The 23,104-nt window shown below is 42.9% G+C and overlaps 1 pseudogene; it reads right to left on the reverse strand.

The window, feature by feature from the left end:
* Positions 1 to 386: 386 nt before the first annotated feature.
* Positions 387 to 22,113, reverse strand: LOC127448004 (S-formylglutathione hydrolase-like; annotated as a pseudogene).
* Positions 22,114 to 23,104: the final 991 nt, after the last annotated feature.

Raw genomic sequence — 23,104 nt, forward strand, 5'->3', positions numbered from 1 at the left:
AAAAATGGTACATATATTACCAATTCTCCAAGGGTATGCAAACTTTTGAGCACAAATGTATATAAGATTAAATTTATTGTCTGAGAATATTTGAGCTTCATTTACTTGGTGAAAAATGAAAGCTTGTTAATAAAATGTAGGATAATTGGATAACAAAAGAGTAGTCATTAACTGCAGAACAACAAATAAAAAAATTCCAACCAAAAGCTTTTATTGAAGGAAATGGACAGAAGTCTCTAAAATGAAATATCCTGTTAATGATGAGTCCAGGATGTTTGCACTAGAAATTTAAGGATACCAAAACAGTGTTTAGGTAATGTGATTTTTTTTGTAATGATCTGGAAGGTACAAGGGCTGGTTGCCATAACTCAGTTGTGGCACAGTTTTTAGGCATTCAGATATTTGGCATGATGCTTGATGTGGTTGTTGATGAAGGAGAAGATTAAATAATAGCTGTGATCGTAACCTTAATAGAGCAAAAGAAAAACAGGACTGACTTTGGGACTGATGCAGTCCATTTCTTTCAAATAAAATGAAAAATGAGAAAATCCCCTCACCCTAATTTTTCCTGCCACTGACTACCAATAGCAAGTAGTAAATCATGGTTCATGGCTGTGATGTAAACTAAAGGCCATTTAACAAAAAGAAAAAAGGAGTGAGCCCTTCAATATGTTCCACCCCAAATTCCTGTTTCAATAAGAAATGCGTAAACACAGGACAGAAAACTGTACTCTTCAAACTATTTTATGGGGTCTTTGTCAAAGGCCTGTCCAACTATCCCAGAAATATGTTATGCTCATTGTATATGAGAAAAACACTGAGGCAAGTGACTATAAGCACAAAAAGCCTAAGTACTGTATAATCAACTACAGTCCCCTGTATGAACACATGCATTCCATCGGTTTCATCATGGGGTAGTTCAGTCTTGGAACAGGCAGCAATCAGATTGTCAGGAAGTAGCTGACTGGAAGACAAGAACTGGTCATCATGGCCTTGATCAATCAGGATATCTAGCTCAGGACCATAGTATGACTCAACCAAGTAGCATCATATGCCTGGGAAGATGGCAGTGGAAGAGAATAAAAACAAAGAGAATCATGATGTTGGACAACGTTGCGTACTTTTGTATATACTGTATATATGCTCCTGGGCAAAGAAATGGGCCAAGCCCAAAATAGCAGAACATTAAGCATTTAATGGTCTTAACCACAAATAATTGGTCAGGAAATTAGCAAGAATTGAACAAATAGATAAAGTAACTTAGTATGGGATAGTTTTCCCCTTTGATTTTTTAAAATGTTTAAGCCTTGTGGGTAAACTTGCAGACAGATTTTTACTGAAAGAAGAGTCAACGTTGTTCCACTCAATGTTGATGGCTTCAAACAAAATGTTTCCAGGTTAATTTGAGTTTAATGTGAAACCAAATATTCTCTATAGTGTTCAAATCTGGACTTTGACCAGGCCAAAACATGAGCCTGATGGACTTGTTCTCAAGCCAATTCTTGATGGTATTTGCAATGTGGGCAGGAGCATTGTCTGGTTGAAAAATAACATCTGATCATTCCTCTTTAGAAAACAACTTTTCAACTGTGGAAAGCAAGCCTTTCTGCAATATTCTCCTGTACTCCAAACCATTCACTGACTTTTCACAGTGAATCAGCTCACCAGTACCAGCAGCTGAAAAGACTCCCCACAGCATGACACCTCTTCCTCCATGCTTCACTGTGGTAGAGATGCATTCACTAATGTATTTCTTAACTGATCTTCCAAGACACCTGTCTGGAGCATCACCATGCAACTAAAATCTTGATTCATCACTCCACACAACTCTGCTGAACCACTCTGAATCAAACTTTTCATATTCTACCAAAAATGTCATTCTGTCTTTGATGTTTTTCTAAGAGAGCAATGGCTTTTTAACACATCTTCTAGACAAAAAACCTTCATTAGATAACCTTCTGGTTATTGTTCTTCTCAAAAGAGTCTTGTTTTTCTGAGGTCTTGAATTCTGCTGACAGTTTTTATAGGCTTTTTTTCCTGTTTACAAGAACTGTAAATTTCAGCAGGTCATCCCTGCATGAAGAAGCTTTGGTGCCTTACAGATACTTTCTTTCTGGCAACATCACCTGTTGTTTCAAAGCATTGACCTATTCTCTTGATAACTGATAGAGGAATTGGGATTTTCTCTGCCTTTAGGGTCTTGTAAACTTCAGAATAGCTACAGTTGGCCTGACACAAACCAGCTATGCGGTTTCTGACAGCAACCCCTGCATGATATTTGGCTTTTTTTGGAACAGATTTTCTCACTCCTTTTTTTGGGGGGGGGGGGGGACTCACAACACTGCATTTTGTATATATCTCTCTGCTCTATCACTCCTGGTTCCATTTATGAGCTTGTTATCAGGCCGTTGATGGGCTGCATCAGGTATGGCAGATGACCAACTAATGACTAATCTTTTAAGAAAAAAAAGAAAAAAAACAGAGGATATTTTTAGAAATTTTGTACACCTAGACGTGTTAGTTTGAATTTTATATAAAACATTTTAATCATTATCATGATTTTACCTTTGCATACAAGAAGACTATATAGGTGAATTTTTCTGTTTCCAGCTTTTTCACTGCAGCAAATGTATATGAGCAAATAGTGGCACAGAAGTGCACCAGGAGTGCATTTGTTTAATTCTTGCAGTTTTCCTGACCTATGATTTGTTGTGGAGACCATTAAAAGCTTAATGTTTTTGCCATATATATATATATATATATATATATATATATATATATATATATATATATACAGTTGTGCTCAAAAGTTTGCATACCCTGGCAGAAATTGTGAAATTTTGGCATTGATTTTGAAAATATGACTGATCATGCAGAAAACTCTTTTATTTAAGGATAGTGATCATATGAAGCCATTTATTATCACATAGTTGTTTGGCTCCATTTTAAATCATAATGATAACAGAAATCACCCAAATGTCCCTGATCAAAAGTTTACATACCCTTGAATGTTTGGCCTTGTTACAGACACACAAGGTGACACACACAGGTTTAAATGGCAATTAAAGGTTAATTTCCCACACCTGTGGCTTTTAAAATTGCAGTTAGTGTCTGTGTATATATAGTCAATGAGTTTGTTAGCTCTCACGTGGATGCACTGAGCAGGCTAGATACTGAGCCATGGGGAGCAGGAAAGAACTGTCAAAAGACCTGTGTAACAAGGTAATGGAACTTTATAAAGATGGAAAAGGATATAAAAAGATATCCAAAGCCTTGAAAATGTCAGTCAGTACTGTTCAATCATTTATTAAGAAGTGGAAAATTCGGGGATCTCTTGATACCAAGCCAAGGTCAGGTAGACCAAGAAAGATTTCAGCCACAACTGCCAGAAGAATTGTTCGGGATACAAAGAAAAATCCACAGGTAACCTCAGGAGAAATACAGGTTGCTCTGGAAAAAGACGGTGTGGTTGTTTCAAGGAGCACAATACAACGATACTTGAACAAAAATGAGCTGCATGGTCGAGTTGCCAGAAAGAAGCCTTTACTGTGCCAATGCCACAATAAAGCCCGGTTACAATATGCCTGACAACACCTTGACACGCCTCACAGCTTCTGGCACACTGTAATTTGGAGTGATGAGACCAAAATAGAGCTTTATGGTCACAACCATAAGCGCTATGTTTGGAGAGGGGTCAACAAGGCCCAGAGTGAAAAGAATACCATCCCCACTGTGAAGCATGGTGGTGGCTCACTGATGTTTTGGGTGTGTGTGAGCTATAAAGTCATGGGGATTCTTGTGAAAATTGATGGTAAGATGAATGCAGCATGTTATCAGAAAATACTGGCCGACAATTTGCATTCTTCTGCACGAAAGCTGCACATGGGACACTCTTGGACTTTCCAGCACGACAATGACCCTAAGCACAAGGCCAAGTTGACCCTCCAGTGGTTACAACAGAAAATGGTGAAGGTTCTGTAGTGGCCATCACAGTCTCCTGACCTAAATATCATCGAGCCACTCTGGGGTGATCTCAAACACGCGGTTCATGCAAGACGACCAAAGACTTTTCATGACCTGGAGGCATTTTGCCAAGATGAATGGGCAGCTATACCACCTACAAGAATTTGGGGCCTCATAGACAACTATTACAAATGACTGCAGGCTGTCATTGATGCTAAAGGGGGCAATACACAGTATTAAGAACTAAGGGTATGCAGACTTTTGAACAGGGGTCATTTCATTTTTTTAATTGTTGCCATGTTTTGTTTTATGATTGCGCCATTCTGTTGTAACCTACAGCTGAATATGAATCCCATAAGAAATAAAAGAAATGTGATTTTCCTGCTCACTCATGTTTTCTTTACAAATGGTACATATATTACCAATTCTCCAAGGGTATGCAAACTTTTGAGCACAACTGTGTGTGTGTGTATATATATATATATATATATATATTTACACACACAGATGCACTTCACATCGGTAAACACATCAAACTTTGCAACAACCCTTTGTTATCCCTGAGTTTTCAATGATTATGGAAAGGAAAATGGGAAAGATTGTTACAGTTAGTAAAACTGTTCCTGGGCAGAGTTAGGAGCAGTTAGTGGTAAAGGGGTAGACAGGTGCTTGAAACGCTGTGGAATGAGTGTCATGGCATCCAGTCTAGAGTGTAGTGTTTGGATGTGTCTGTGCATGGCGTATGCTATACCTGCCGTGATGATCCAACCACTAAGGGGGAGCCCAAAGGCAGTCAAACTGATGAGGTGTTCTTGATAAGATGATAATTTTCCTATACGATTGAGAAATTTAGTCATGAGCCCAGTCAATTTGAGATTGATCTTTACTACTTTGGTCCCTTCAGCTAGAAGCTGCTGATGAAGGGTGTCATCAATAGTGGCAGTGGTGGATTGGCGGTTAAGTCTCTGGGTTACTGACTGGATGGTCAGGGGTTCAAGCCCCAACAATGCCATGATGCCACCATTGGGCCCTTGAGCAAGGCCCTTGACCCCATCTGATGCCACCATTGGGCCCTTGAGCAAGGCCCTTGACCCCATCTGCCCCAGGGGTGCTATATCATGGCTGACCCTGCACTCTGACCCCAGCTTGGCTGGGATATGTGAAAACTAAGGGACAGTGGTGGCTCAGCAGTTAAGGCTCTGGGTTACTGATCAGAAGGTTGGGGGTTCAAGCCCCAGCACTGCCAAGATGCCACTGTTGGGCCCTTGAGCAAGGCCCTTGACCCTATCTACTCCAGGGGTGCTGTATCATGGCTGACCCTGCACTCTGACCCCAGCTTGGCTGGGATATGTGGGGAAAAAAAGAATTTCACTGTATATGTGCAAGTGTGTGATAAATAAATATAATTAAATATAAATTATATTATAATAGTGAGGTTGTGGCCTCTGAATGTGTCTCTCTGGACTGAGATGGTGGAGGACAACGTTGGCTATGTGTACAGTGGCCCCTTGTGGGACCTTCAAGAACACCGTTTGGTTTGGGATTGTTAATTTAGTGTTTGTGTCATGACGGTCGTATGACATAAGGATCTCAGTGGCGGGGGTACTGACAAGCCATCGACTACCAGCTCTTTCTACCCTAGATTCTGTTCCTTTGTCTTTAACAGACATATTAGCCTGGCATTTTTGTTCTGGGGTGTCAGCCCTCAGACCGCACAGGTGGTCGGTTATGTCTCTGATAAAGGGGTTACTGGGGCAAACCCAATGTATGTCCTTGGTGTTAGTACACATGTTCAGATTGGGAATAAGGTAGAGAGAGGGGTTATCATCGTGGTAGGTTAGCACAGGCGGTGTTTTGATATGTACATGTATATCATTCCTCCAAAACCCAACGTTCAATATGGATTTTATTCGGTAAATGTTCTGTCTCTCCATAATGGGTAAGTTAAGGATAAATCCTAACTCTAGGTTCTGAGGATTTACAAGGATGGGGATTGCACTGCCAAAGCTGTATGCCAGAAGTATCTGAGAAGTTTGCACAACAGTGGTAGTGGCAGATCTAAGGATTTGTTCAATCATGTTTAGGGAAACTAGGTAGGATGGGATCTTTCCACCACTCAGGCTGTTAACTGAAGTGCTAATTTCCCTCACAAGGTCATGCATTAGATCTCTAACCATTCGCACATATGTTATGTCTGATCTCACAACTTCTGACAAGGCATCCAGAATTGCAGAATGCATGTTTACAGTCAGTATGGTACCCTGCAGGGTTTTACCCAGACTCTGTAATTGTTCTTGTTGTAACAGGAGTTTCTCTTGGATTTCTGGCATTTCCTCATTAAGTTCACCCATTTGTCTTTGGAGTGTACCGAGACTGACGGAGTTGGCAGCTGAAAGGCCAATAGAGAACAGGGAACCAATGGCCGATGCTGCTGATAGCAGGCCACCGAGGAACCGCTTTGGTCATTTATTCCCACTGAGTTCTTCCTCTGTGACTAGGAATTTCTGCAGTTGTTCTAGGATGTGGACAGTTTTCAGTTTGGCATATTCAACTGTGTCCTGGGTTTGGGTTCCGCTTACCCTGCCCTCCGTCATCTGTGGAGGTAACCAGATGTGTTTGCGATACACATCCCAAGGGTCTAAACAAACGCATATTCTTTGGGTGTAGAGGTGACAATGGGTGAATAAGAGCCCAGGGGTCTCCTGTAGGACGATACCGGTTGGTGGTCCGGGTTCTGCCACCTCATTGGCTTGTGTGAGCTGTAGGTTGAGGAAGATGCCAAGAATCCAAAGGAATTTCATCCTGAAACATACAAGAGTCTCGTTACCTTGTGTTTGCGGAAGTAGTCTTAAGTGTTTGTGCATGCTAATGTTGTGAGTAAAGCATGCTACTCCTAACTATAGGGGACACTATTGTTGTGGGACCGCCCCCCTTTGGAGTGGAGACTGTTCAAAGGGTTTGATCTGATTTAAATGGACCCATTTGTATGCTGGTGTTTGGTTTGGCTTCGAGATCCAGATTCGGTAAGCTTCCCTATGATCTCAAAGGGGCCTTACCAGCTTGGTAGGAATTTTTTTGGAGATTCCCACTGGTTTAGTGAACTTGAAGTAGAGGACTTTATCACCTACTTTATATTCACGGTCAGATGTTTTCCTATCGTAATAGGCCTTTTGTCCTTTGACACTGGTTTCCAGGTTTGTTTGGGCCCAAGCAAACGTAGTTTGGAGGTGTTTGCATAAATCGGTCACATACTGATGTGCAGTATATGCGGTTGCAACACTGACGTCTTCCGGACGGTACAGCAGATGCAGTGGGAGAATCATTTCTCTCCCAGGCATCATTTCAAAGGGTGTGACCCCAGTGGTGCAGTGTGGAGTAGACCTGATGGCCATCAGTACCAAGGGGAGTTTCACATCCCAATCTTTGCCATTGCTGTTGACATACTTCTTGAGCATGCTGACAATGGTACGGTTGGTTTGCTCAACCTGACCTGATGACTGGGGGTGGTATGTAATGTGGAATTTGGCTTCCACACCCAATATTTCTCACATTGTTTTCATCACAGCTGCCGTAAAATGAGTGCCTCTATCCAAGTCAATCGAGAGAGGTAGCCCCCAATGGCTGAACACATGGTTCATCAGCACGAGGGCTGTGGTTTCAGCCGTGTCATTGGGTGCTGGTAAACACCCACTTTGTGAAAGCACAGGTGACAGTGAGGAGGTACTTGTTACCTCGTGCCGATTTGGGTACTGGTCCGATCCAATCCATCTGCAGATTGGACAACGGAGACGTGATTCCCTTGACCTGCAGTGGAGCTCGATTCAGTGGCCGGGAAGAACAGAATTGACAATAGATCAGACAGCCCTTTACATACGCATTAGTGTCTTTAAGCATAAATGGCCAGTATGCAACCTGTTGGAGGGTGTGGTAGGTAGCTTTGTAGCTCCTGTGACTTCCAATGGGAGCACTGTGGGCATGTAGCAGCATCACCCCCCTATGGTCGGTCGGAACGACCCACCAGGGTGGACCTGGACCATTGGGAACATAGACCAACAGGCCTTTCTCAAGTTTCAGGTGTTGTTGTACCTGACAGAAAGCTTTTAGTTCTTTTGAATCCTGTAAAGAGGGTGATAGGGCCCGTTGTGTCTGAGGTTCTATCAACCGCTGCCGGATTGCCTAGATCACCGGGTCCCATTCCTGCATGACACTCAAGTCTGCATCGCCCCGTTGTCGACCCAGGTTCACAGTCTGCAGGCAGTTTTGGGGATTTTCCTGGTTCTATCTTGCCTGTCTACGGGTGACGGCATTCACCAAGCAAGATAGTGGTTTTGGGAGCCACTCCTCCTTGAATTCCTATAGTGGGCCCTCTACTGCACCTTGCTTAGCTAAGCGATCAGCTTCATTGTTGCCCTCTTTGTTGGGGCCAAGAGTTTGTGAATGACCTTTGACCTTCTTCCAATACACATTCATCCCTCTATCAGTCACGAGTTGGTCAAAAGCCAGGAAGAGTTCAGAGTGTTTGATCTTTTTACCTCTAGCGTTCTTCATGCCATTTTCTTTCCACATGGGGAAGTGTGAGACAAAGTTGTGGCGGGCGTAGTTGGAGTCAGAGCAGACTACCAACTGCACAATAGCAGCTTGTTGCAACACAATGAGTGCTGCGGCAATCTCCATGTACTGTCTAGTCAACGACATAATTGACCCAGACTATGCCCACTCCAGCTGGGGTCTGGCTCTCATGGTGAAAAGCCATTCACATAAACCTTCGGGAGGTCTTGACAGACAGTTTCATCATAGTAATGATGATTGGAGGGAAGAGAAGGAGTGGTAACGAGGAGGGGCGGGGGACCTGTCTGTCCTTCACAGTCATAATGTTGGCACTCGGCCAGGCCCTGACTCAAAACCATCTTGTGGTTCTGAGCGTACCTGACTTCTATGTCATAGCCTTGCAGTGCCATCATCCATGACGCGATGCGACTGTTGGACACTCGTCCTTCTCTTAGCTGCTGGTTATTGAGGAAAGAGACAGGCTGGTGGCAAGTTTCAATTATTACTTTCTGACCCCCGATGTAGCTGCGGAAGTGTTCCACAGCCCAGACTGTGGCTAGGAGGGCTCTCTCACAGTCGGAGAACTTCAGCTCTACACAGCTCAGAGGTCGGCTTGCATAGGCAACGACTTGGTTCTCTTTGTCATGCTCTGTGCCAGGGTGGCGCTGAGGCAGTGGGAGGAGAAGCTCGCCTCTAAGTGAAACTCCTTATCCTTGTCTGGGTAGGCAAGGCAAGGGGCTGAACAGAGCTTTGCTTTCAGTTCTCTGAAAGCCTGCTCTTGAGAGTCTCCCCATTCAAAGACCTTGTCTTTTGACAAGATTGGTAAGGGGCCTGGCTATCTCCGCATATTCCTCGATGAACTGTCTGGAGTAGTTGCAGATGCCCAAGAAGCTCATGAGTCCGACACGTCGGTTGGGGCTTTGATGTTTTGGATGGCTTGAACTCTCCCTGCTTGAGGTTCAATGCCATTGGCACCCACCAATAAGCCCACGTACTCAACCTTGGTGCGGCACCACTGACCCTTGGAGAGGGCCATCTTGGCTCCTGCGCTGGAAAGCTGGCTGAGCATGTATCGTATTTCAGTCAGGTATGCTTCAAATGTCTGACTTCGCATGAGGATGTCATTCACATAGATCAGGTTGCCGCGGGCAGCAGCATCACTCATGCCTTTGTGTAAGAAGATATTAAACTCGGCTGGGGAGTTTGAATATCCGAATGGGCATTGGTTCCAAGTGAACTGTCGATTGCCAAAAGAGAAAGCCAGCTTGTACTGATCCACTGGATTGACTTTCATTGTCCAAAACCCATTGGGCACGCCAACGGTCAAAAAGAAACTGGCTCTTTTCACTTTCGCAAGTTCCTGATCCAGGTGGATCATGGGCCATCGTGAAAGAGGGACCTGTTTTTTCAGTTGTCGATAGTCAATCGTCAAGCGGCACTTACCATTTGGCTTCAACACCAGCCATAATGGTGAGTTGTATGTGGAGTTACACTCCCGAATGATGTGTTTCCTCGGCAACATGTCAAGTATCCCTTGGATTGACTCGTAGGCGGCTAAGGGAATTCTGTGCATACGAATGTGGGTGGTGCATTTGGGTCAGTGGGGATACAAACTGTATGGAGTTCATTGATTCCACAGTCATTGGAATCCCTTGAGAAGATCTGTTGGAAGTCGTGAAACAACTTCCGCAGTACTTGTCTTTGACCCTCTGTCGTTAAGGCGTCTGCCTTAGTTAGTTGTTGTTCTATTTCATCCTCGAATCCTGGATAAGGTTCCTTTGGCGGGGAACCAGCTTCATCACCAGTTGAAATCATGTTGCCAGAATGAGCAGCAAGGGCATACACAACCATGTCTGTTTCCATGCCCAAGGCAGCATTGCAGATTGCTTCATTGTGTAGCATCTCATGACAAGCAACAGTGATCATTTTGGTCTGGAAGGTGAGAAGGAGGGGTTAAAGTTTCTCCCCCCTCGTCAAGGATGGAGGCAGCTCTCCAATCATGGGCACTGTGAGCTTGAAGTCATAAAACGAACTGTCTATCAGCAGCCCTAATGGTCGATGTGCCGTCACAACAATTGGTATGTTAATTAGGTTCTGGACAAGCAAGTAAGCTGAGCGGTTGTTGAGCTCAACAGAGGTGTGCCACAGACGGTCAGGCTGAGTTCCCAGAAGTATGGCAAGGGTTGGAAGAATGCCTGTGAACCCGGTATCATCTGTCCCTTGAGGATCATGAGGTGGACAGGGGCACCTGCAGTTCTAGCTGGGATAGTCAGGTCAAACTCGCTCGCTGCCTGACACACCTGAGGGATGGTCTGATCAGACAACATGTGTTCTGCATCAGCCCCCACAGGATGGTTTTCAGTGCTTGCCTGAGTTCATAGGACCTGGTTGACAGTGTCCAGCAGAGCACCTAACCTAACAAGGATATTGGCCCCCACGAGGAGTGAGGGGTCAAGTTGGGGAATCACACTTATGAAGTGTGTAAACCTCTTCTTTCCAATTTGAATGGAAAGAACACATATCCCAATAGCCTTGATGGACCTCTGCAGTGACTCTGCAGAAAGAAGGCGGTGACTTTTGTGCACGAAGGACAGAGACGAGCTGTTCTGACATAGTTTGTCATACAAAACTTGATTAACGGCGGACTTTTCAGACCAGAGTGCGACAAGCACATCAGGTACCAAGATACTGTTAGCATGCATGCCTCCAGCTATGCGGGGGCATGTCCAAAGCTGGGTTTGAGTTTTGTAGTGAGCAAAGGAATGAATCATGGGTGCTTACGGATCTGCCAAGCTGCGGTGTCGGTGGAGTCACAGATGACTCAAGAGGCTCAGAACAAAGATTAGTCTGGGTGATGACAATGCGCTGACTCAAGAACAGTGTCACAAGTGGGCTCTCCTGACTCTTGGATATAAGCAACTCGGTCGTCTGAAGCGTGACGGCTGTGGGCTAGACGGACCGGATTCAGGGTTGCGACCTGGGCCCACATGTGCCCGCGAAGGCAGTCGATCAGCGGGGCCAGTCAGTCTAGCAGGTCCTGGCTGATAAGAAGTTGTTCTATGTCGAAAGCACAGATGTAGATGGGATGGTTGAGGGTCATCTCCTAGAAGGTGATATCAAGCCAAGCGCATTTTGTGATGGGGGCCATGTTTTGTCTGCTACTGTGAGTGTTTGGGTCTCCCCTGTGTTCTTCCCCCAGCCTACGAAGAAAGACTCTGGTGATTAAGGGGGGAAGTGTATGGCCTAATCATGCTGACAGATTGTCACCATCGGGTCCCTTGTGGCCATCATCTGGCCCTTTGGGGGGACGGCGAGAATCATCAATGTGCTTTGTCATGTCCACTAGGCATTTCCGGATGAGGCTGAGTTCCAGCTTCAGATCACTCTTTCTGGGAGGCTCCGAATGATCCTTTTGTTTCCATTCCAATGTCTGGGGTTTTTCTCAAACCAGACATTCCTTTTTTTTTTTTTTTTTTGGAAAGGGATTCTGTTCTTGGAGTTTTTTCTGACCCTTGGAGGGACCCTTGTGGTCATTACCTTGTGGTCATTCCCCGCTGCTTACTCTAGGTTGAGGCATTTCGTAGCCCTCAAGCCCTAAGTCTGCCCTCTCTGAAAACTGGATGTCTAGGACTCTGACATAGTCTTCTTGTTTATCAGTCGGACGCACGACTGTTTCCCAAGTCATCTGGGCCATCTTTCTAATTCCCTGCATGGTCGGTCTACCCTGTTTACACATCAGTGTAACGTGGGTTCGCACGCAGGGGTGGAGGTTATGGAGGAAGAGAGATCTGAAACCTCGCTCTTCTTCCAGACCTGGCTCATTACTTCCTTGGAAGTATGCATGCCTTAAACACCTATAGTACTCCCTGGGAGGCTCCAACTGCTTCTGTTGGATGTGGATGGCACTGAGGGTGGCTGATGTTTCATCAGTATATAACGAGTACTCCTCGCACAGGACCCTGCAAAGACTCGGATAGCTGTCAAGAATGCGCGGATTGAGTCTCGATGAAAGCGTGGACACTTCTGGAAGTTGTTTTCCAGATGAGTTTTAACTTCTCATGCGCCGAGGCAAGTCGGCAAGACAAAGTTAGATTTCCCTGAAGTAATCATTGACATTTGAATCTCGGTTTGCCGGGTCAAAGCATTCTATGTCTTTCGCAAATGAGTCAAGCTGGCGCATGCGCAGACCTTTGGCTTGGTCCCGGTGGTATCCATCTGACTCAGAGGACGAGTACCAGTGCTCGCCCCCATTGCCATGGCTTTGGGTGAGACCACTTCCTCCTTGTGGTGAGGAAGGCATCCTGCTGGGGCGGGACCTGAATGACGCCTGAGGGCAAGATTGCCGAAATGTGGCCTTGCCCCCAAAACGTGGTGGACTCATGTCCCGAACAGGGATGCGCTCTAGCTCCGGGAGTTGGAGCAATGGTTTCGAAATACTACCTGAACCAGGGGTGGGGTATTTCGCCGTTGTGCCGGTCTCTGAGTTCTCTGCCCCACTCTGGTCAAAGGTGGGGTAGCAGAGCGCTTCTTGAGCCTTGGCCCGTATGTCTCAATTCTCCTGCCAGACTCATCATCAGTGGCCTCTCGGCTATCTTTTTCAGCCATCTGGAGTCTTTCTACACACTCCTCCAACATAGTATTTGTGGTCTGGAGGTCTCGGTGTAAGGCGCGATTGCTTGCATCAAGCCGACTACAATGGGCTTTAAGTGTCTTTACCTCATCTTGAGTGTTGCTATCTGCAACTGGGCCTTGTGGTAGTAGAGTAGAAACAGCCTACCAACTACTTCCTGGATAGTGGTTACCTTACCTTGAGGATGGTGTGCATTATCCACCACGGCGGCCATTTCAGCGTCACACTGAGATTTCTTCTCTAGAGACAAGGAGGAGGTCAGCGACCCAGTTGGACAGTGAGGTTTCCTCACCTGACCTGGGAGCTTCATCTCCGGATGCTGATGGGGACTGGCAACTCATATCTCCCTGGTTAGACAGGTGAGAGGGTGATGTCCAGTGGACCCCTATAGGAACTCTTTAAGAGTTAACAATTCTGAAACTTTAGTGGAGTTTTGAGGGTGGCGACTGACAACACCCGTTGCTCTGTGGGAAACACTGATGCAGTCGTTATCCAAAGAAAAGAATGCATGGGGGGACCACTTACCTGTCACTCACGAGCAACTGCTTTGTATTATTAACTGTTCCTTGAGCTGCTAATTAGGTGTTAACAATCACAGTATGACTATCAGTACATCAGACTACTTTGTTAGTATCTAGCGACTGAATCTCTCACGCACAAACAAATAGGAGTAATGAATTAGTACCAAACTAGCAACCACTAACACAACACTTGCAATAATTCACAACCGGCCTTATGCCTTAGCAGTTTGAACTTCCTGAGGAAAAGGAAGCCAAGAGGAGAAACCTTTGGCTACTCTAAAATATTTAAGATTTATTTGCAAGAATATTGGAGGAAGCCAACAATTATCATGCCTCACACGGGGCACCAGTTATTATGTTGGTGCTACTGGTTGTTTAGATCAGTTTTACTATCAGAAATAATTAATAATTAATATTTATTAATTATTAATGAATATTTAAATTAAATAATAGAATTTAACTCATTCAATTCTATACTCGGGGCACCACTCTTTGACAAGAAAAAATGATAGCAAGTTACTTATCGAGTCTCATAAAAAAATCTACCCTGAAGTTTGAATATTTGAATTATTAATCAAAATAATCCAAAGGGGAGGAACTAGTTAAATTATCACCATACAAATCTAATAGTAATCTAATTACAGTTAGTTTCTACCACCAATAAAATAACAGTACGCTGAGGTAACATGGGAGTTCTTGACGTGGTAGCGGCTGGCTTCAACACAATATTCAAACAAAAACAACCAGGAGTACTTCTTATTATAATATATCAAGATTTTTTATAATCAAGCAGTAATGAACAGCCAATACTATCTGAATATAACCAAAACATAACAAGGAAATCCTAAACTAATAGTGGAGCTATATGCTAGAGTGTGGGTGTGTGTCTAGATGCGGTAACAAAGGAACCAAAATAGATGACTAGATGCAAAATGGAGGACGAGATCCAAAATGGAGGATTAGGTCCAACATGGAGGATTAGATCCAAAATGGAGTAGTCGATCCAAAATGGAGGACTAGGTCCAAAATGGAGAGTTTGGTCCAAAATGGAGGACTAGGGAGAAGGAAAGATGGCTGGATCAGTGCCAGAGCAGTGGAGCTGATACTACGTGAGGGAGGAAATGAGCGGACACACAAAGGAACTGAAGAAACAGGTGGGAGAATTTAGTACACCAGCCTGAGTCGGACATAAACCACGGTGCCGCTCACTCAGCGAATATCATTGAGAGAGAGAGAGGGAGAGAGCAAAAAGGTGCATGCAATCTAATTGAGGGTAACCGTTCATAACAGCGGGACTGAATTACTAGTTCAGATCACTCAACAAAACAAACTTCACCCAAAAATGAAAATCTCCCACTCAAAACAGCAAACAGCGAGCAGAGTTCAACATACAAAATATACTCAAAACATCAGCATTTAGAATCAAACATAAGATTTAGTTGCACAAGAAAATCACAGTTTCTAAATGAAATCTGCCCAGATATCAAGCCTTACTTGGGAAATCCTGTGTGATTTCAGTAGGGTTGTCCGACAGAATTCCTGTGGCATTGAGCGGTCAGGAGAAACGGTCTGGATGGTCCCTTGTCTTACACTCGTCAGCGAAAAGGTGCGTCTCTGCTTTATTCCTCGGATCCAGTGGTGGAGAAGAATGCAGGAGGTAGTCAACGTTGACAGAAAAAGAGGGAGGAGGGAAGCTGGTCGCCTTTCCAGTTTTCAAAATAAATTCAGTGTTGTCTTGCAGTGAAACTGAACCGGTTATTGTAAGTATACTAGAAGACTTGAACAAAACTAAGTTAATCTTACTCTACCGTGGCCAAATGGTGAGGTTAGGAAAAATGTGGTCTCTTTGTTCTTAGTCCAAAAAGGTCGGAAAATTCCTTCAGTACGTGCACAATACAGATGTCCCTTAACAGCCAGCCAGAGCTTAGCACAGAGAGAGTGAACTACATCTGTCTGTTATATTGACAAGATGATGACATTGGTCGTAGGCCGCTTTCGACCAATGGTGTTTGAGACTGGGTCCATGGGCGGGACTTCCCATCCAGTTGTGAAGTTGTGAAGGATCCTGGGAAACTGAGTTCAGTGTCTCCCCTTTGATCATAGAACAAAGGAGCATGCGGTCTCAGCTGCCATTTTGACTGGGCCAAGACCCTACATATATATATATATATATATATATATATATATCACCAATTCTCCTAGGTACACCTGGACACAGTTTTTCTTGGTTGTTGGCAGATAGGATGTTTCAAGCTTCTTGTAGAATTCGACACACTATCTATTTAGGCTCAATTGCTTCTGTCTCTTTATTTAATCTCAGACTGACACGATGTTCAGTGGGGGGCTTTGTGGGGGCAATGACATCTGTTGCAGGGCTCCCTGTTCTTTTATTCTAATCTTTTCTATTTGCAAAAGTAATGTTTGGTTTCTAACACACTAAAGCTGTAGATATAAATAACCATCTTAAGACAAATGCTTTTGTGAAACATCTTACGTGCCTAAGACTTTTGCACGGTACTATATATTGTATAGTATAGTGTGTGTATATATATATATATATATATATATATATATATATATATATATATATATATATATATATATAACTAATTTCTAATTGTGTATAATAATAATAATAATAATAATAATAATAATAATAATATTTTGTGTGTGTACATATATATATATATATACACACACACATTATTATTATTATTATTATTATACACAACTAGAAATTTGTCCAAAAGTCTGAGACCACATTAAAAATCTGGAATTCAAAATGTAATTTAAACCTGGAAATATAGAGAATGTTTAGTCATTTTGAAACTATTAAAACAAGGAAACATTATGACCTAAAATATATAAAAAATATTGCTAACACTTTACAATAAAGTTTCATTTGTTATTTCAAGTTCATTGTTATTTCATGTTAGTTCATAGTACATTAACTTGTTATCATATACATCTTTTGATTTTAAAAATGTTTTAGTATATGGTGAAATTAACATTAACCAAGAAGATTAATAAAAGCTTTAAAAACTATTGTTTATTGTTAGTTCATGTTAACTAATGTTGTTAACTAATGTTAACAAATGGAACCTTACGTGTTAGTATATCATTCACCATATTAATTCCTTTGTACGAAAAGTAAGATATCCTTGCTTCCATTTTTTGATTCATGTATTCATGTAACTTTTTTAACATTTTGCTAATAATACAATTTGCCATAAAAATAACAACAGTGGTCTCAGACTTTTGAATCCCACTTTTAAAAACATATAATGTTTCTTACCTCCCAGGTGGATATGTCAGATCCAAGATAGCCAGAAAAAGCTTTCTGTCCCCATGCACATTGTATGAACACATCAAACTTACTGTTTGAATTTCAAACTACTACAAGATAAAGCAGTGCATGTAATGTCAAATGTGGCATGCCTTATATTTCCCAAGATTCTTAAGGGCACAAATAAGTGCTCCGTGGCCCCCCATGGAGTGACCAGAGATGCCCATTTTCTCCGGATCAGCAGGAAAGTTTGAATTTATAAGCTGTGGGAGCTGAGTACAAAGGAAAAGTTGAAGAAAAGATGAATACAAGAGTATTTAAGGTATACTTGTTTAATAAAATTTCAACAAAACAGTCTTTACATTAGGTTAATCAAAGCAAGTCTATTTGTGTCTATGGCTGCATTTAAACTTTAAGGCTTAATGAACACATCTGATCATATGACCACATCCATTTTTTATTTTTGTCCCACCTGTTTACATTCACTTTAGACATAACCGACTGTGTTAAGTACCCGCCAAGACACACTAAGCTGTCAGTCAGCAATTTTTATCATTAGTAGAGTCGCAGTCCTAATATGTTTACTATGAACGAAAATGAACATGCTATAATTTTACTTGCAATTGTTCTTAGAAATATTTATAAAAATCCCAAGAATTCCCATGCATGCATTCATTAATCTAAGCGTTCATTCATTCCCAAGAACACATGCTACTGGAAATACTGGAGAGCCTCGCTTTTGACATTTATTCCACTGCATTTAGCTATTTCTGCACATTTAATTTAAAGCTAAGTATGTAACTTTTTTAGTGTTAAGTTAAAATACTTTCTTCCAGCTTAATATGCAGAGACAACTTTAAGTAAGCCATTTATGGGTTAATTTTCTCAAAAACTGTAAACACTTTGTCTCTGTGGCGCTATGAAAATTGTTCTGTTTGTTTTGAGCCACCTGCTTAGACCCACCCCAACAATGTTACTCAACCAATGGCATGAATGGGGGGCGGGGCTATCTGACTGTTTGAACAACTGCAGACAGGGACCTATTCAGAAAGCTGCTTTGAAAACATTGTTTACTTTTGCAATTCCATTCGGTGGCGCTAGTGTCACAGGAATTACATACTTCAGCTTTAACTAAATAATCAGCATTGATGTCCTCCACATTATATTAAAAATGTGCAGACAAAATCAGCCTTGCTTTCTGATAGACTTATTTATCAGTATTATCTTACACCCATTTGTATATTCATTTCTTTTCATGTTTGTAATGTTTGTCTCCTCGCTGCAAAATGTGTGTTTGACATTTAAAATTTGCTTGACATCTCTTAACTCAAGAATAACAGTGTTAAACATGTACAGATATAAACGGAAATACTGTTTTAGCAGATAATAATGTAAGAAATACAAGAAGAATTGGATACAAGAGTTTAGACTTGGGTCAGATGTCAGATGTCCAGATATCAGATATGTATCTTATTTATAACCACATTTAAAAGTGACGAAAAAACTGTTTTTTTTTTTTATTTATTTATTTATTTATTTTTTTCTGTTTACATGTGTGCAACAATATCTGATTTTTGTCAGTTAAGAGTACAAAATTAGTATTTTTTTGTAACATTGTAAATGCAGCCTGGTTCTACAATACACACCTGCTCAGTGACATACGAGTACGTGCAGTAATTGGTCTTCCAGTGCTCCTGGGTGGCATTGATGTAGAACCTTGCACCTGTTACGAAGTCCCAGCTCTCATCCTCTCCTTCAATGTGGCAGCCACCTGACCACAATAGAGTCATCTGAGTATTTTTAGCATGTGCTTATTTATTAGAGACAACATTAGTGTTGATCCCAAAATAACAGAACAGTCAACTAACCTACATTAAAGTGTGGTTTACCAATCTTAATATGATAAAGACCATAAATGTGTAACATTACTTTACATTAGCTTTATGCTTTAAACTACCTAGCTCCAAGCAACGGAATGGCTGGTGGGGAAACTCTAGACAGAATGCTATTCTATCCTCAGGGGAGACTTTTATTTGTTTATCCAAATGTTGCAGTAATGTTCTACCTTTCTGAGAGACCTCAGCCCCAGAATCCATCCATTTTCATAGATATTTTGGCCCATGCACGTTGCATCTCAAGGATCATCCCAAGAGCCAACAAAACTTGTAACAATTGTAGTGTGGTGTAATGCAAATGTTCAGATTGCTTACGTGCACTGGTGTCTGGAGCTACGATAATGATTCCATGCTTGGAGGCCTCCTGCTGACTTCCTGCTTTAGTGATGAAGTTTTGCCCTGTGCATGTCAAACCTAGAAAACACAGCATTGGGCTAACTAAACTAGACATAGACCACAACATTTAAAGACTTAGTATATGAAATGCATTTCTCATTACACTTATAGTTAGAGTATAGAAGTAATCACAGAATACTCATAAGTATGCACATAAAGTAGTAGACAATAGAGAATGAAAATTAATTACCTGAAAGCCAATATAACACTGGGCATTTGGAGCTCTCAGCCTTGGGAGGAAGATAAATGGCAAACTTCAAATGGAATTTATGTTAAAATCGGCTAATATTTAACCAGGTGTTTTAATGAAACTTGTGTCTCTCTCGCGATCCGTCACCGTTAATATGTAAACAATATATATATATATATATATATATATATACACACATAAACATTTGTATATATAAATCTACAATTATGTGTATATATATATATATATATATATATATATATATATATATATATATATATATATAAAAAACACAACTTCACAGCAGAAGGGAAGGAGAACACAGGAAAGCAGGTTTTCCAGGCTTAGGTAAGACTTTTAATCGGCCACTTCAATGCTTTACAACTTCACAAACTCATCAGCTTCACAGGCACGTAGTCACTTAAACACATCAGCTTCAAAAACACAACAGATTAAATGCTACAGCTTCAGGAGCACTGTGGCCTTCCTTGTGCCAGACTCTCTCTCACTCCTCTGCTGGTGGCATGGCTGCTTATATGCCGCTCTCCCCATGCTCACTGGAATTAGAGACAGGTGATAAACATAATCTAGCTCAGGTGCAAGCGCCCTTACCCTTTTTCTCTCTCTCCGGACGGACGCTTGACTATGCCCCCGCTGCCACAGTATATATATATATATATATATATATATATATATATATATATATATATATATACATATATATATTATTTCCAAATGTGCCCCACTTCTTGCCATAAGTTCCCAAACTGCCCAGCCGTCTATGCGACATCTTTTCAAAAGCCGCCACTGCTGCCCAACTCAGTGCACCACTCATGAAATGAGGGCGCACCAGCTGACTTCCATCCCCCAAGAATCACTTTCCTGCCGGTAAGGACCCAGTTTTTTATGTGTTTGTTCCCTATGTTAATACCCGCCCCATCACCCAGAATAAAAAGTCTGGGGCAGAATAAAATCTGAGTGCTCAAGACTTCACAGACATAACTCTGAACCCTCGACCAAAACTCTTGAATCTTAGTACAGAACCAAAAAACATGGGCTATATCCCCATCCTCCAACTGGCATCGCCAGCAAGTAGGCCAAGGCCAAGCCTATACAATCTAGAGGGGGTCCAATAAAAATGATGCAGGATCTTAAATTGAATGAGGCACACCCTTGCATCCCTAGACATAGACTTGACATTTTTAAAAATCCTACCCCATTTTTCATCCTCCAGTACTAAATTCAAATCTCTCTCCCATAACTTCTTAAGAGATGTCAAAACCTGTCCCCTAGACTCTGAATTAGCCAGGAATAGTACACTGAAGCCTTGTGGCCCTTTCCAAAAGCAGCAAGCACAATCTCAAGAGTGTCTGCCGCTTTAGGGGGCTGCGTACTACACCCAAAGGTGGTACAAAGTAGATGGCGCAGCTGTAAGTACCTGAAGAATTGAGATCTGGGAATCCCAAACAACTGGATAATATTTTCAAAGGATCTCAATGCTCCATTTTCATACAGGTCACCCAGCATAGCAACTCCCTTCTCAATCCATTCTGTCCAGCAGAAAGGGGACTTGTTAATGCACAATTTAGGGTTTAACCAAATACTTGCAGCAACGTTCTGGTAAATGTCCGAATTGAACACGTGGGAAACTTTTGTCCACACTAAATGCATGTGCGAGATAACGGGATGTGTCTTTACTTCTCCGGGCAGCTTGGTAGAAAGACTTTGTAATGCCAAAATAGGGGCAAGGACCTCCTATTCAATAAAGAGCCAGGGAGGGGCTCTCTCGGATGGAAGCGACCAATGAGCCAAATGTCTGAGACCAAAAGCATAATAGTAAAACAAAATCTTGGGGAGACCTAACCCACCTTTGTCAATTGGCCTATGTAACTTATTAAAATGCATCTGAGGATGTTTACCATTCCAGATCAAGGATTTAGCTATACTATCAAATTGTTTAAAATAAAAGAGGGGAACTTCAATGGGGAAAGACTGTAGTAGTGTCACGTATAAATGTGTTTTTGTTTATGTATTATGTTCATGTCTTTTATATTGGAAGTTTAGTTCCTGTTTTATAGTCAAGTGTTTCATGTCATGTGATTTCCTGTTCCCTCAAGTGATCCTGTCATGTGTTTCCCCTGTTCAGGTGTCTTCTTTTCATTGGTTCATTGTTTGATTATCTTGTTATTAGTTTGGTCTTGTGATTGGTTGTCATTGTCATATGTTTGCCCATGTCCATGTATTTAAGTATTGTTAGTGTAATGTCATGTCATTGTTCTTTCATGTCATGTCGTGTCAAGTCATTTATGTCCGTTTTGTTTTGACTTTGGATTTACGGTTTTGGATTTTACGCTGTGAATAAACTGCACTTTTCTAAACTGCACTGGTTTTCACACTTCATCGTCTTCATCTGCTCCTGTGTCCTGCCTGCTAAGCGTACGTTACAGAATACTTAACCTACTATGAACCCAGCAGTTCAGCTCCTGTGCCTACGTCAGGGGAATCGTCCCCTTGAGGATTATGTTTCTGATTTTTGTGGACATTGCTACCAGGTTGGGTTTAATGAGATCACCCTCAGAGACATTTTCCATGCAGGCTTAAATGAGCCGATCTCCTCCATGATGCCACGTGGTCGGATTACCCTCAGTCTGGCTCAATACCTTGACTTTGCCCTGCAGCTGAGTGGTTCATCTTTCACTGTAGGAGAGGCGGATGAGGAACTATGCACTCCTACATTGACTGCCATGTCAGAGCCATCCACCGTCATGACCGCCGAGCCAGCATCCCGTCATGGCCGCCAAGCCAGGGTCCCACGTCATGGTCGCCGAGCCAGGGTCCCACGTCATGATCACCGAGCCAGAGTGCCACGTCATGGTCACAGAGCTTGCGCCATCTTCTGCCCCGGATTCTGAGTCTACTCCACGCCATGTCACAACCACGCCTCAGCCTGCTCCATGCTATGTCACAGCCATGCCCGAGTCTGCTCCATGCTATGTCACAGCCAAGCTTCAGTCTGTTCCATGCCATGTCACAGCCAAGCTTCAGTCTGTTCCATGCCATGTCACAGGCTCGCCTCTGGTCCATGAGCCATTGCCCACACCTGCCACGGCCAATGAACCAGCGTTGCAAGCCTCGTCCATCCCAGAGCCAGCGTTGCAAGCCTTGTCTATCCCAGAGCCAGCTCTCACTGGGCTATTAGAGCTGGAGTTGGTTCCCGCCCTTGTGCCCACCCTGAGTTCTCCTGATCAGTCAGTTTCCCCCCAAGTCACCGGCTCGACCATCGGCCCCTGTGACATCTCAGACAACGAGAACTTCTGACCCTCTGACTCCGCCTAGACCCTCCGAGCCCTGGACTCTGCCTTGACCCTTCAATCCCTCGACATCACCTCGGCTCTACGTTTCCTCGGCTCCACCGTGGTCCTCCAGCCTATCAGCTTTACCGGGGTTCCTCATCCCTCCAGCTCCTCCTTGGTCTGTCGATCACCTGGCTCCGCCTTGGCTCTCCGATCCTCCGTCTCCACCCTGGCCCTTCGAGCCTTCAGCGACTCTCTGGGCTCCAAGCTCTCCAGTTTCGCCCCTTAAGCCTCTCACGGCTCCACCTTCCATGGCTTCGCCCCTCGAGCCTCTCATGGCTCCACCTTCCACTGGCTCTGCCCTGGTCTCATGCTCCACACC

Source organism: Myxocyprinus asiaticus, chromosome 11 (genome assembly GCF_019703515.2).
Source record: "Myxocyprinus asiaticus isolate MX2 ecotype Aquarium Trade chromosome 11, UBuf_Myxa_2, whole genome shotgun sequence".
Lineage (NCBI taxonomy): Eukaryota > Metazoa > Chordata > Actinopteri > Cypriniformes > Catostomidae > Myxocyprinus > Myxocyprinus asiaticus.